Below are 15,876 nucleotides of genomic sequence, written 5' to 3'. Positions count from 1 at the left end.
ATTATTTAGGCTTCATCCCACTATTACAATAAAGATCCTATAAAGCTTAGTAAAGTGGTAGATTAGAGTCTCTGGCACTTCATTTGTTGGAAACAACAGCAGCATTTAATCAGCCCGTTTAGCCTACAAAATAAAAAGTAAAATATTTTTAAAACCTTTGATGCTCTTCTTCCTGAAGCTCATCTTATGTGAAGTCAAGAATGTAAATAAGTCATTATACAATACAAGAATACACGTTACAGCCGTGTGAGGTATGAGATATTTGATTAAATAAAAGGTAGCATCAAAAAGCAAAGTCTTCAGCCTGAATTTGAAAGATATGAGAGTTGAATAGATATAACTATAACTTAGGTATATGGAGCATAATAACTTACTTAAATGGAAACACATGTGCAACTCATCTTACTGACTGTGTTGCTATTATTATTATTATTATTTATTTATTTATTATTATTATTATAAAATATGTATATTTTGTACATGATATAGTGTATTATATTGTAGTATATTATAGTATAGTATAGTAGGCATACAGTATATTATATTATGTTATGATGACCGTTGGGGCAGCTGGCCTGTCTCGGGCCGCCTGCTGGGATGTTCTTCCCAGACAAAGGGCTCTGTGTCTCCATACATTCCTCCAGCTGAGAGGAGGAGCGTTCACAGCACCGGGAGGCACCGGCGGCTGTCACAGACAGCAGTTAGGCGGGCATGGCGGCACACCGCCCCGCATGTCCCCGCAGGACCAGACGGTCTGTTACCGGACCTCGTTTAGTTGTTAACAGATAAAGTTTAATAATGCCATATGTGTGTGTTGAGTGTTCCTGCGCGGAGAGGCTGCCGGTGTGCAAAGCGGGACTTTCTGAGGCTGAAAGTTAACGCAGAGCTCCAAACCAGGGCGGAATGAAGGTATGAGAACATAAATCCAAAAGGGATTACATTGTTTTTGTTTTTCTGTTAAGAATATTGTTGCACTTTAACGTAGTTCTTTGTACTGGGTTTGCGCGCCAACGTGTCCTACTTTACCATATATGGCATTGAACGTACTGTTGACCCTGCGCTATTAGTAGACACACAGCATATGGCTCAGAGTGAGAGAGAGCTAACGGTCAACTGACACGTGGTTACATTACTCAACATTAGATTACATTACATGTTACCGGACACTTTTATCCAAAGCGTTTTACCCACGCAGCAACTATTTGGCATTAAGTATTTCCCCTGCATGTTGACTGTGGGCTGGGATCGAACCGGCGACCCTCGGGTTGGTAGACCCTGTGCCAGTCAGCCATCAAGTTAGTTAAAAATCGAAGTTTAGTTCACTTGTTGCGCCCTGCTGTTTCACTGTGAGGAGAAATATACAAATAATTCACTCAGAATTTGTGTTTTTGAAACAATGTCAGTCGGTTTGCACTTTGCAGTGGTGGAATGTAACTAAGTAAATGTACTCAAGTATCTGTTATTTCAGGAACATTCAAGGTATTCAATTGAGTAAAACCACACTTTACTTTTCATTTAGTTTCCATGTGTGGTACATTTCAATACAGTTATTTTACAGCTTTAGTTACTTTTCTGCAAATGCATGTTATAAATACAAAATGCAATTCAAATATTTTAGGATTGATAGGTTACATTTCCCATAGGCTACATTGTAATGAATCCTCCACCTTTACCAGCTGCAAGTTATGAACACGATGTTTCAATAGAAATATACAATCACTCAAACTACATAATAAATATAAATGTTTTGACTTCAACGTCTCAGTTTTTCAGTGTATCATACTTTTACTTGAGTACGATTTTGAATGTAAGACTTTTTCTTTTCACATATATTCATGTTTGCACTACTATTGCTTCTTTTACCCCCGCTTCTGATTGTTTTTCATCTTTAAACCGTTGTCTCTGTTTCAGATGAAGCCATGCTGATGTCCTCGGCCCTCAGCTGCTGTGCTCACTCACACCCGGCTGGTTGAGGTAAGTTGACTCAAATGCTGCGACTTTATGCAATATGCAGTCGGGAGGGTTTCTTCAAAAGTGTGTATCGTTACAATGACTTATTACCTGTGCAAAATTGTAATCAGTAAATGTACTTAATCTAATATCACACTATTAAGTCATCTAAAGTCATCTCAACCTGAGAACTCTCCATATACTTTGTATCAACTCAATATCAAATATGCAAAAACAGACTAGAGAAAATAAACATCAATAACTTGGATTTAAGGAAGTGTATGATGTAAGACAACAGAACAATGTCTCCTTGGAAATTAAAACATATTTTGTGTCAAAATGTGTCCTCTGCTCAGCATTTATTTAGTTAAGTCTTTATGTTAAAGTCACGTTTAAAAAAGCCAATGTAAAGAGAGGAACCTTCACTAACACCATTTCTCCTACTGCTAAAAACATATTTTAACATAAAAAGAATTGAATTTTAATTCCTGCCCTTCTAATTATACTGTACGTTCCTGTGGGAGGTCACTTGCCACGTTGCAGTTGCAGATTTCTAACACTGAGCTGCAGTAGCGGTGCAGGTTTGAACAGTCATGAGTGTCAAGCCCTCCACATTTCATATTGTCACTCTTCATTCTTCAATGGTTAAGAAATTAGAGTCTGGAAGAATAGTTTTCAAAATGTGATCTTGCTTGAATCAAAAGTTTAAATATGTCATCATCAGTGTGTCTCCTTTGTGTGGGGAGGATAAGATGAGAGTGAGGCTGGTTCTAAGAATCATCAGAGGAGCCGTGCTGTGTCGCTCACATCTCTGATAAACCAAACTCAGTTATTACAGGGGAATTAAATGCTTTCCATTTCTGTTTTTGTACAGGTAGTTAATAAATCCTGTTTTTACTACCTCTAATTTCTTACAATGTATTCAGTTCAATCACAGTTCAGTCCGCTGGATCTGTCTGTTTCTGGGTGTGTCTGCATGAGAGAACCAAACACCCTGTCTCTGCTGACCCAGAGACGTGCAATTCATTAACCCAGAGCCAGCTGCATAATGTTGTAAAGTACATATACATCTATGATCAGACTCAAATCACACACACTCTCTCTCTCTTCTTCACTTCCCAGTGTTCTGCATTATTCAGTTTGTCCTCAGTGGTATGTCCAACATGTCACTTCCCAGTATGTACACTGTTCAGTGTCATCAGGGGTCTTGTAACGCAGCAGAGCCCCACCCTGAAGGTTATTTCTGTCCCCTGCTAACCATCCAGCCCCCACCAGCCCAGTGTGTGTGTGTGTGTGTGTGTGTGTGTGTGTGTGTGTGTGTGTGTGTGTGTGTGTGTGTGTGTGTGTGTGTGTGTACAAACTACTCATTCACTGCAGTATTGTGACAGGTATCTGTTTGTGTCACTCTTCATCAGATGTTCCAGCTCCACACAATGCTGCAGGAAGGACCAAAGTACATTCAGCAGGTGCTGTGTGTGTTTGAATACAACTCCTGTGATACACTGACAGAATATTGAGTGAAAACCTTAGTTGAACTTCCTCAGAACAAAGTGTTTCCTCTGTGATACATTGAGACGATGTGAATTCGGTTTCTTTATTTCTAAAAAGAAATACAAGTAACTTGAGTTAAACATGATATCACATGGTGTAGGGTTGTGTGTGTAGAAGAGGAGACACACTTGCACTTTAATTACCATGGTGTCCTGTCAGTGGACAGATGTGGTGACGAGGGTGCAGACAGTGAAGGTGGAGTCCTGTCCTGGAACATGGCTGATCTCCTGCCTGCTCTCTCAGGACTCCACTACACAGGAACTCTGGAGGGATGTTTGGGGCTTTTTTTCGATTTGAGGAACAACCAGAGCTATTAGTTATCTAAAGTGTGCTGTATCTCACACATATATCTTAGCCTGCACACTAGGGCTGCTCGATTATGGCAAAAATCATAATCTCGATTATTTGGGTCAATAATTGATATCACGATTATTAAAAACGACTATCCATTTACTTTGAAAACATCAATTTATTGAAGAAGAAAAATGTGAACAGTATGTTTTTAACAGTTGATTACCCTGAACTTTAAGTATAACTCAACTGAAAGTCCAATAATTTTTTTTTTTTTAAATCGTTTTATTTCGATTACGTTGTTTTCGTAATCGTTGCAAGCCATAATCGTAATTGCGATTAAAATACGATTAATTGAGCAGCCCTACCACACACACACACACACACACACACACACACACACACACACACACACACACACACACACACACACACACACACACACACACACACACACACACACACACACACACACACACACACTCAATGGTATGTCCAACATGTCACTTCCCAGTATGTACACTTTTCAGTGTCATCAGGGGTCTTGTAACGCAGCAGAGCCCCACCCTGGAGGTTATTTCTGTCCCCTGCTAACCATCCAGCCCCCACTAGGGTGTGTGTGTGTGTGTGTGTGTGTGTGCGTGTGTGTGCATGCGTGTTAGGGCTGCACGATTTTGGGAAAAAATATAATTGCGATTTTTCTGACAAATATTGCGATTGCGATTCAAATTGCGATATTTGTTTTTAAGCGACCCAACGGAAGTTTATTGTAAAAATTCGACCATATCTCCGGCTAGGAAGGTCGCATCAACGTGCTCCAGTCTCTAGCACGAGCTACGAGTGAAAAAACTAAACTTACATGAAACTTCCGTTGGGTTGCTTTAAAGTCAAGCTTCAGTTTAAGATTCACCCTGTAATAGAAACATGTGATGGAGCATTACTAACCTGACTCAGAAACCATCTAGGAAAGGACCAACATCCGGTTTCACTATGAGTGGTCGCATTTTCGAGAGCTCCCGCTTTGGCGGTTATTCCTCACGATTTTTTACATATTTCATCCTCCTGACAATATGGATTATGGACTCCTACCTCAACTCATCAATGAGGCAACATCACTTAGAGAAGGAGAGTAATGAAAGCGGGGATAAAATGAACCACAATGACTTTTACCTTCTCAATGGCTGGGAAAGGAAACACCTCGCTTTTGGAAGTGCAAGCATTCATGCATTATTAACTGCAAACCCGACGCGAAAGTACTTACCCCCGTCAGGCAAACTAGACCGAAGAAGTATGATCGTCTTGGTCTTATTGTTAGCGGGAGACATCCATCTGAATCCGGGCCCGGTGCAGACAAGAAGCCAGTCCTGCAGGCTCGAGGAGCTAGCATCACAACTAGCATCACAACTAGCATCTCTTCCGCTGCAGCAACAACTACGCGACGACAACAGAGACCGTGGAGACAGCGGAGACCAAGGAATAAACGGAGACTTCGAGATTCCCCCGGGGACGCCTCGGCAGACAGACACGCATGAGGCAGTGACGAGAGGAAGAGAACCGAGATCCGAGGGAACAAATATCCGCCATGTTGTTAGCCATGTTGTTAGCCACCCTGCTAGCATATCAACGGCTAAAGCTACAACGGAGCCTCCCTCCCCCCACCACCACCCCCACACCACCACCACACCACGACAAGCCGGTTGCTGTAACGGACAAAGACAAATATCTGCAAGCTGACGACATTGTGCATTTAAGCAACAAAAATGGACTACATATTTTTCATCTGAACACTAACAGCCTGAGACACAAACTGGCTGAACTCAGGCAGCTATTCATGAACGGTAAGGCAAGCATATTATGCTTTTCTGAGACCAAATTGGACAATTCCATTACAGATTCAGAGATTGAAATTGAAGATTATCTTGTAGTGAGAAGGGACAGGAACGTGAATGGAGGTGGTGTCTGCATGTACATACATAAAGACACCAATTTCAAAAACCGTACTGACCTGCATCATGAAAATATTGAATCTGTGTGGGTTGAAATTCTTTTTGACAATGCTAAATCTGTAATAGTCGGGACAATCTATAGACCACCGGAACAGAGTGACTTTTATGATACATTAGATGGGTGTTTGGCTGATGTGGGGGATGTAGAGACAATTATTATTGGAGACTGGAACACGGATATGCAACGTAAAGACACGTCCGTCTTCAAGTCCTTCAGTAGGATTTGTGTTCTGCACGGCTTCAGCCAGCTAATCACCCAACCCACCCGGGTATGTGAAACAACACAAACTACCATTGATCTCATTCTGACCTCTGACAAGTCCAGGATCTCCAGTAAAGGGGTTATAGCATGCGGGTTAAGTGATCATTATATGATATTCTGTACCCGCAAAAAGCTAAAACAAAGGGCCGGCTGTCACAAAACAGTCATATGTAGAGACCTCAAAAACTACTCTAGCGAGGCCTTTAACCTAGAACTGGAGAGCCTGGACTGGTCAGATGAGCTCAGTGGTACACAAGTTGAAGAAACATGGCTTGGTTTCAAAAACAAATTCTCTGCAATACTCAATGATTTGGCCCCCCTAAGAACAACCAGGGTAAAAAATCGCGCTGAGCCGTGGATGCACTCCGGCATACTGACCGCTAGGGCTGTGCGATTATGGCAAAGATCATAATCACGATTATTTGGGTCAATAATTGATATCACGATTATTTTGACGATTATTCATTGACCATTTATTGAACTTTAAAACAAATAATATTTTACCAATAAACAAGATCAACAAATATGTTGGAGCGCACTTCCAAAACCATACTAAACATATATTATTAATATGATAAATAAAAATAAATTAGACCAAAATAAATGAAATCAAACATGTTGCAGTGCACTGTCACAACCTACTGAAAACTCCTTAACATATAGCCAACATTTTGGTTCAACATATTCAACATATTCCACTCAGTTAAACGTTGAAGGCTGGCCAACCGTCATGGTCCAGAAGTAACAGGAAATAAATGTTGAACTACAATTTAAGACCAAATAAAAATGTTTTGGCCACCATGGCAAATGCTGGTAGGGCTGCTCGTGTCATCTCTTAAAGATGTTTTGCAAGAAACAACAGCCTGTTTACATGGTCTGGTTTCAGAGATGAGCGCAGGCAGGTGACAATATTGCCACCTGTACTGAAGACCCTCAGCCACGCCCCGACACATGGGGTGACGCCGGCCAATCACAAAGCTTTGATGCGTTCAAGTGCATTATTCTGGCACAGGAAGATTATGTTACAGGACATTAACGATAAAACAGAATATTGTTGTTCTATTTTTAGACACATCTAGCGATCGACTGGTTGGGCACCCCTGGGCTAGACCATAGGTCCGTTGTGGTGGCAAAGTAGTCAGCTGAAGCCACATCTCTCTCAACTTCCCCACGGCATTTGTCACATAATACCGAATGAAATAATACCGAGACGGCATCGCGTAACGCTTGTCCAACGTGTTGACAAGTTGCTTAAAGCCCTCGTTGCTAACAGTGCTAACTGGGCACATATCTTTAGCGATGTGAAATGTAATGGCACCTGTAATATCTCTGTGTCTCTGCGAGCTCGTCGCGTAGGCCGTTGCTCTGTACAATGCGTCCTGAATCGATGACTGTGATGATGTTGTGGATGAAGTCGAGCGGCATCTGCTTTTTGGTCTGCTTTTTGTTGTATTATTGCCCGGTCGTATTGCACTTTGTGGTTGTATTTCAGATGATTAAAGAGATTGGTTGTGTTAGCGTGTGGTGCCAACACAACCTGGTAACAAATCCTGCACTGTACTTTATTTTGCTCCACGTCGGACTCCTGAAAGCCAAAGTACTTCCAAATAGTGGAAATAGTTGTACCCTTCTTTTTAACGAGTTGCTGCTCTTGTTCTGACATCTGCGCTTGCGCTGAACATTCACAACACATATCACTCCCACGTGGCCGAGTGGGCTTTTAGGGAGGGGTGAAGCGCACCCAGCAAAATAATCGTATTTTGTCAATTATGCTGTTTTCCTAATCGTCGCAAGCCATAATCGTAATCGCGATTAAAATACGATTAATTGCACAGCCCTACTGACTGCCATGAAAACCAGAGACAAAAAATGCTCTGAGTTTCATAAAAGTCAGTCAATGCTTTCCAAAAGCACGAGCAGTGAACTCCAGGCCCACGCGACTGAACTCAAAATTGAAAGAAACAGACTAAGAAATGACGTAAGCTCCATGATCAAAACTGCCAAAAAGAATTTCATCAATGTCAAAACTGAGGAAAACAAAAATAAACCCCGTGAACTTTGGAAATTACTCAATAACCAGCTTGGCTGCAGTAAAAAACTCAAAACGAGATTTTCTAACTTAAACATAAAGACAGATAACAGGCTCATCACAGACAAACTGGATGTGGCCAAGTACTTGAACATTTTTTTCACAAACATAGCCACAACTCTTGTAAATAAATTACCCTCCCACTCAGGGCTTTTTGGAGTAGATCACATCATGACCTACTACAAAAACCTAGGGGTACGCAAAGATGATTTCAGTCTAGCAAGGGTAACAACAGCAGAGGTACTCATTAAACTGAGCGCCCTCCAACCTAACAAGGCCACGACAATATCCCCTCCAAATTCCTCAGAGACACAGCAACCGCCATCTCACCAGTCATAGCTCACATAATTAACCTCTCCATAAAACAGGGAAAAGTACCCAAAGACTTCAAAATTGCAAGAGTAACCCCCCTGCACAAAAAGGGCAGCAAATTGGACCCAGGCAACTACCGCCCTGTTTCTATACTTACCTCCATCTCGAAAGTCATGGAAAAAATAGTATATGAACAGGTCGAAAAGTACCTCGCGGAAAATAAACTAATCTATGAATTTCAATCTGGCTTTAGAACATCCCACTCCACTGACACATGCCTTCTTTATTTGAGCGACCACATCAAACAAGAGGTGGACGAGGGCAAGTACTGCGGCATGGTGATGCTGGACCTACAAAAGGCTTTCGACACTGTCAATCACCCCATTCTGGTTGACAAGCTAAAAGCCATTGGTTTTGATAAACTATCGGTGAGCTGGATGCAATCCTACCTGGAGGGGAGAGAACAGATGGTGGAGGTAAACGGTACTCTGTCCCCCCCCCCTCCCAGTGAGCTGTGGTGTTCCACAAGGAAGCATATTAGGTCCGTTACTGTTCCTAATTTATGTAAATGACATGTCATCAGCATGTGACTGCAACTTGTTCCTGTTCGCGGACGACTCAGCCCTGCTGGTCTCTGACAGGAGCAGGTTGCAGGTTGAAAAAACCCTCAGCTCCGAGCTCGGCAGAATCTGCACCTGGCTCGCCGATAATAAATTATCATTACACCTGGGTAAAACAGAGTCCATTCTCTTCGGTTCGAAACATAATCTCAGCAAATCCGACGACTTCTCAGTTGCAGTGGGCGACATTATTGTCACAAGTAAGAAGGAAATTACATACCTAGGATCTATTCTTGAGGCAAACCTCTCCTGTGACAAAATGGCATCCAATGTAATAAAAAAAGTCAATCAAAGAACTAGATTCCTATATCGGATCTCCTCTCTGGTAAACAAAAACACCCTGAAAACTCTGGCAGGAGCACTCATTCAAGGGTACTATGACTATGCTTGCACGTCATGGTACCATAGCACCTCCAAGGCGCTAAAAATAAAACTTCAAACATCGCAAAATAAACTGGTCAGACTACTGCTTGACCTTTCATCTAGAACCCACCTCACCTCTGCCCACTTTGACAACCTAGGATGGCTTAGAGTAGACGACAGAGTACAGCTACTTGCAATGGGCCTGGTCTACAAGATCCACTACACCTCTATGGTACCCATGTACATGTCAAAATTCTTCCCAAAGGTCAAGGAATACCATGATCATAACACCAGAGGGAGCTCCACAAATCATGTGAAACCCAGATTTGGCACAAAAAAGGGGGAATACACGTTTCGCAATTATGCCACATCAAGGTGGAACGCTCTTCTCACAACTGTAAAGGAAAGTAAAACTATACTTACCTTCAAAACCTCTCTTAAAGAGCACCTTCGGGGGAGAGCATTGCAAAACTGGCCCCGGTAATGGTATAAATCTCAACCTGTCGTTCAATGGACAGCTTCCCCCCCCCCCCCCCCCATCTATGTATATACTCGCATTTTAGACTCTGTTACTAACTGTATATCTGTAGACTTGGTATGTCTTAAATGTCCGGTTAGGATGTATTAGAACGAAATCTAAAATGAAAATTGTAAACAAGCAATCTGTATGTAAAAAACCACCTGTATGTAAATTGTAAATAAGCCATCTGTATGTCAAATATGTCTTATATGTCTTAAATGACATGATGAATTGGAAATGGGGGACCCTGATGTAAACAAGACGAAAGTCTTTCTCTGGTCTGCATCCCCTTAACAATTGTATGTTTTGAGCTGTACTGTACTGTACCCAATATACAAGCTGTTAATAAACTTTTCAATCAATCAATCAATCAATCAAAAGCTCCATTGGAAGCCATTTGGAAAGGGAGGCACTTTCAAAAGCACTTGGCAGGTGATTGGATCAATCTGTCTATCACCTTCTATCATGGGCCACTTCTGATTGATTAACAATGGCTGGTACATGTGGAGCACAGCACTTCTGATTGGTGTGGATGACTGACACACAATAAAAAAAAAAAGATTATATATAAAAAAAATCGCAGGCTTTGCGATTTGATAATCGCATCATTTAAAATCGCGATTTCGATTTAAAATCGATTAATCGTTCAGCCCTAGTGCGTGTGCAAACTATTCTCATTTTCTATGCAGTACTGTGACAGATTATCTCTCTCTTCATCAGATGTTCCAGCTCTCCACATTTCTTCAGGAAGATCCATAGAACACTCAGCAGGTGTGTGTGTGTGTGTGTGTGTGTGTGTGTGTGTGTGTGTGTGTGTGTGTGTGTGTGTGTGTGTGTGTGTGTGTGTGTGTGTGTGTGTGTGTGTGTGTGTGTGTGTGTGTCCTCGTCTCAACATGTTTTCTATGATACATTAAACCTGAGTCGATGTGAATTTGATTTTCAAAGTTTTAAATAATAGAGGGATGGACATGATGAAATACTGTCAGAAACATAGTAAGAACAGATGCACTGAGTGAACAAGCAACAAAACAAGCAGCTCTTGAAATATCACATTTAAAGAAAGCAACTACAAACAATACAGATGAATGAAGAATGTCGGGTATCATCTGCATAACACAAGAGATAAGGTGAAAAATGGCGGACGATTAAATATATTAAAAACATAATGAAGAAGAGAAACTCACACTGACGGCGTCTCCCTTAGCGTTTTTCTTTATTATTAAAACAATTAATGAAATACAACATGACTTAAACGTGAAAACATGGTGTAGGGTTGTGTGTGTAGAAGAGGAGACACACTTGCACTTTAATTACCATGGTGTCCTGTCAGTGGACAGATGTGGTGACGAGGGTGCAGACAGTGAAGGTGGAGTCCTGTCCTGGAACATGGCTGATCTCCTGCCTGCTCTCTCAGGACTCCACTACACAGGAACTCTGCAATAGGATCTAATGATGGATATGTGACTTTGCATCACTTCCCGATAAGGCCAATCTATACTGGAGAGTAACAGCTCTTATCACTGGGGATAATAATAACACTATTCTGTTTGGCACGTTGTGAAAAGTCCCTTTAGGTGGCTTTTCAGTTCAATTTAACAAGTTGATTTAATGGCCACAAGGGGGCGCTGTTTGATCCACAGTCAAAGCTTAGGGCTTGTTCTTATTCTTCAAAATTAATTTCTATTTGATATTGTTTAGATATCCTACTATTTAACAAATACAAAAATGAAAAACCTATTCATAGTAAATGTTTAATTATGATAACAGCTGTGCAGTGATCTGGATGATATTTGGTGTGTGTGTGTGTGTGTGTGTGTGTGTGTGTGTGTGTGTGTGTGTGTGTGTACAAACTACTCATTCACTGCAGTATTGTGACAGGTATCTGTTTGTGTCACTCTTCATCAGAAGTTCCAGCTCCACACAATGCTGCAGGAAGGACCAAAGTACATTCAGCAGGTGCTGTGTGTGTTTGAATACAACTCCTGTGATACACTGACAGAATATTGAGTGAAAACCTTAGTTGAACTTCCTCAGAACAAAGTGTTTCCTCTGTGATACATTGAGACGATGTGAATTCGGTTTCTTTATTTCTAAAAAGAAATACAAGTAACTTGAGTTAAACATGATATCACATGGTGTAGGGTTGTGTGTGTAGAAGAGGAGACACACTTGCACTTTAATTACCATGGTGTCCTGTCAGTGGACAGATGTGGTGACGAGGGTGCAGACAGTGAAGGTGGAGTCCTGTCCTGGAACATGGCTGATCTCCTGCCTGCTCTCTCAGGACTCCACTACACAGGAACTCTGGAGGGATGTTTGGGGCTTTTTTTCGATTTGAGGAACAACCAGAGCTATTAGTTATCTAAAGTGTGCTGTATCTCACACATATATCTTAGCCTGCACACTAGGGCTGCTCGATTATGGCAAAAATCATAATCTCGATTATTTGGGTCAATAATTGATATCACGATTATTAAAAACGACTATCCATTTACTTTGAAAACATCAATTTATTGGAGAAGAAAAATGTGAACAGTATGTTTTTAACAGTTGATTACCCTGAACTTTAAGTATAACTCAACTGAAAGTCCAATAAAAAAAAGTAATAATTAAAAATAATCGTTTTATTTCGATTACGTTGTTTTCGTAATCGTTGCAAGCCATAATAGTAATTGCGATTCAAATACGATTAATTGAGCAGCCCTACCACACACACACACACACGTCCAACATGTCACTTCCCAGTATGTACACTTTTCAGTGTCATCAGGGGTCTTGTAACGCAGCAGAGCCCCACCCTGGAGGTTATTTCTGTCCCCTGCTAACCATCCAGCCCCCACCAGCCCAGTGTGTGTGTGTAAACTATTCTCATTTTCTATGCAGTACTGTGACAGATTATCTCTCTCTTCATCAGATATTCCAGCTCTCCACATTTCTTCAGGAAGGTCCATAGAACACTCAGCAGGTGTGTGTGTGTGTGTGTGTGTCCTCAGATCAACATGTTTTCTATGATACATTAAACCTGAGTCGATGTGAATTTGATTTTCAAAGTTTTAAATAATAGAGGGATGGACATGATGAAATACTGTCAGAAACATAGTAAGAACAGATGCACTGAGTGAACAAGCAACAAAACAAGCAGCTCTTGAAATATCACATTTAAAGAAAGCAACTACAAACAATACAGATGAATGAAGAGTGTCGGGTATCATCTGCATAACACAAGAGATAAGGTGAAAAATGGCCGACGATTAAATATATTAAAAACATAATGAAGAAGAGAAACTCACACTGACGGTGTCTCCCTTAGCGTTTTTCTTTATTATTAAAACAATTAATGAAATACAACATGACTTAAACGTGAAAACATGGTGTAGGGTTGTGTGTGTAGAAGAGGAGACACACTTGCACTTTAATTACCATGGTGTCCTGTCAGTGGACAGATGTGGTGACGAGGGTGCAGACAGTGAAGGTGGAGTCCTGTCCTGGAACATGGCTGATCTCCTGCCTGCTCTCTCAGGACTCCACTACACAGGAACTCTGCAATAGGATCTAATGATGGATATGTGACTTTGCATCACTTCCCGATAAGGCCAATCTATACTGGAGAGTAACAGCTCTTATCACTGGGGATAATAATAACACTATTCTGTTTGGCACGTTGTGAAAAGTCCCTTTAGCTGGCTTTATTTTGTAATGGCTCATTATACAGGACCATGACACATTGAACAGCTTACATGTGAATTCTAAGTTCTTAAACACGTGCTAAAATGATCACACCCTTGTCAGACCTGCAGTTACAATTAATTCAAAAATCATTATAAAGATATTATTTGACAATACCAAAAATAATGTATAAAACTCAAAGAACTGTTCGTAACTACAGTGAAGTAATAATACTCAAATGAAGATGGCCCTAGGCAATGCCCAGATCTGACCCTGAATCAACTCTTTTACAGAGCCACTGTGATAGTGATGGTCTTGATTCTAACTAAAGGACTCTCTCCCACAGGCAGGATCAGCGTTGGACAAACGGCACAGCAGCCAGAGAAAACTGAAGAACGACTGCAAATCAAACTGGATTTACTTCATGTGTTTTGTATAATATGTGTTCATATTGTATAAAACTAAAGCAGGTTGCTTTAAGCATTCATGTTGCCTTCTATTATTATTGATATGGAAAATAATCAAAATGGGGCCAAATGTCTAGATGAGTCACTTTGTGTCCTTAGGTTCTACAGCATGACTTCAAAATAAAGTAAATCAGATGTTCTAGCTTATCCCCTCTTACTTCTGAATATTATCAACCAATTTAGATCATTTTTCAATTCTATCCTATTTAATCAGTTTAATGGGCCGTTAATGGCTCTGAAGGGCAGATGCCAACCTGTTTCTCTGGGTCTCCAGTTGTACTTGTTTAAATATTTGACTCATACAACAATGATATGTTTTCATAAAATGGCCTCTATGACAACGCTTTCTTATAAAACTTGCACACATTTCAATTTGTGATGCTAGCCTAAACATTCAAAAACCTTTGATCTGTTCTCTGAGTGATCCTGTAGAGAACCTTTCAGGGCAATCCATCCAAAAGTTGTTTAGACATTTCAATAATAACCACATTGCTTTAGTTCATCATGGTGGTACTAAAGAACACTTCAGAGGGATACATGCTCTGGGAAATGTCAGTGTATAATAATAATACATTTGATTTAAAGCGCCTTTCATGACACCCAAGGACACCATACAATTTGTTAAATATTCTAAGAGGTAAAAGCAACAGAACATGATAAAAACACAAACATACCATCATGGAGAGGACAATTAAAGTGGACACATGATTGGGAAACGGTATTCAGGGGAGACAGATGATAGGGAGCACTACAGAGAGTAGGCTGATCTGAACAGGTGGGTTTTGAGGAGGGACTAAGTTATAATAACTATAATTGGGATTATTCAGATGGACCAAAGTGGTGGCACTGCCAACCCCAGAGTCATGTCGTGCATGGTGGAACAGGAAGGACAGAAGAAAGAAACAAGGGAAATAAAATATGAATAAAGATTTAGACTGCGATATATTAAATCAAGTTAATTTCTACAAATAATTAACTGATATAACTATTTAAATAAATCATAACTGTCCACCTCTGTAGTTAATCAGACATTTTAGGCTGGTTATAATTGTGGACACTTACAGTATGGAAGCTCGAATTCAAGAATTTAAAGTTGAGGATTGCAAAAGGTCATTTTGGGCGTAGTATTCCTTTAAACTTCTAGTAGATTTCCATACCATACAAATGATGTGGATACCAATGAAAATCTTATAGCCTATGGATCAAAAAAACATTTGAGCTTCTAAACCTATAGTCTAGCTATCAATGAGAGTTGACTAAAGCTTGCGCTGCCGTCTGTCATTGCCCTGAAACAAACGTTCATATGCTTTGGTTTGATAGCTGTCGCTTCCCTCTGCTGGACCTTCTGACAGTTGTATCTTCAGAGAAATTATGATTCATGGCTCAGAACTAATTATTGGTCTGTCTGAACGGTGGCAAAGTAGAGAAGTGCTGTCGCTAACATTTTTAATCTTGAAGGTCTGAGCTGTGAGTGGGCAAGAAACCTGTGTGATCCTTGTCGTAGCAACTTAAAATCAGCTGCTGTCTTGAGTAAAAGATGAGTTAGGCAAATATGCAAAGAAACACAATATCGATATAAAGTATTTTTGAGATCTTCGTTTTAATGCTTGCAAGTGTGGCGGGGTGGTCGTTTTTAAAGGCAGAGCCACCCAAATACCAAAATGCCTGACAACGCCACCTGGGGAGTTTCGCCCCAGGAGACATTTCATTTACACCTCAGAACTAAGAAGGCTCTACAAGTTCGTGACTGACGCATACAAGACAGAGACGTGGTTCAAT

At 40.7% G+C, this 15,876-nt stretch overlaps 1 long non-coding RNA gene across 3 annotated transcripts; it reads left to right on the top strand.

Moving 5' to 3' along the window:
- Positions 1–661: 661 nt before the first annotated feature.
- Positions 662–14,117, top strand: LOC117555582. Of its 3 annotated transcripts, none has more exons than XR_004570417.1 (7): positions 662–909; positions 1,912–1,974; positions 3,366–3,416; positions 10,685–10,735; positions 11,870–11,920; positions 12,879–12,929; positions 13,977–14,117. It is a non-coding gene; the product is annotated as an uncharacterized LOC117555582 (long non-coding RNA). The 3 variants fall into 3 exon arrangements; XR_004570418.1 differs by lacking the exon at positions 662–909 and adding an exon at positions 1,161–1,295; XR_004570419.1 differs by lacking the exon at positions 662–909 and adding an exon at positions 1,221–1,346.
- Positions 14,118–15,876: the final 1,759 nt, after the last annotated feature.

Source organism: Gymnodraco acuticeps, unplaced genomic scaffold (genome assembly GCF_902827175.1).
Source record: "Gymnodraco acuticeps unplaced genomic scaffold, fGymAcu1.1, whole genome shotgun sequence".
Taxonomy (NCBI): domain Eukaryota; kingdom Metazoa; phylum Chordata; class Actinopteri; order Perciformes; family Bathydraconidae; genus Gymnodraco; species Gymnodraco acuticeps.
This window is presented reverse-complemented; position numbering and strand designations above follow the sequence as displayed.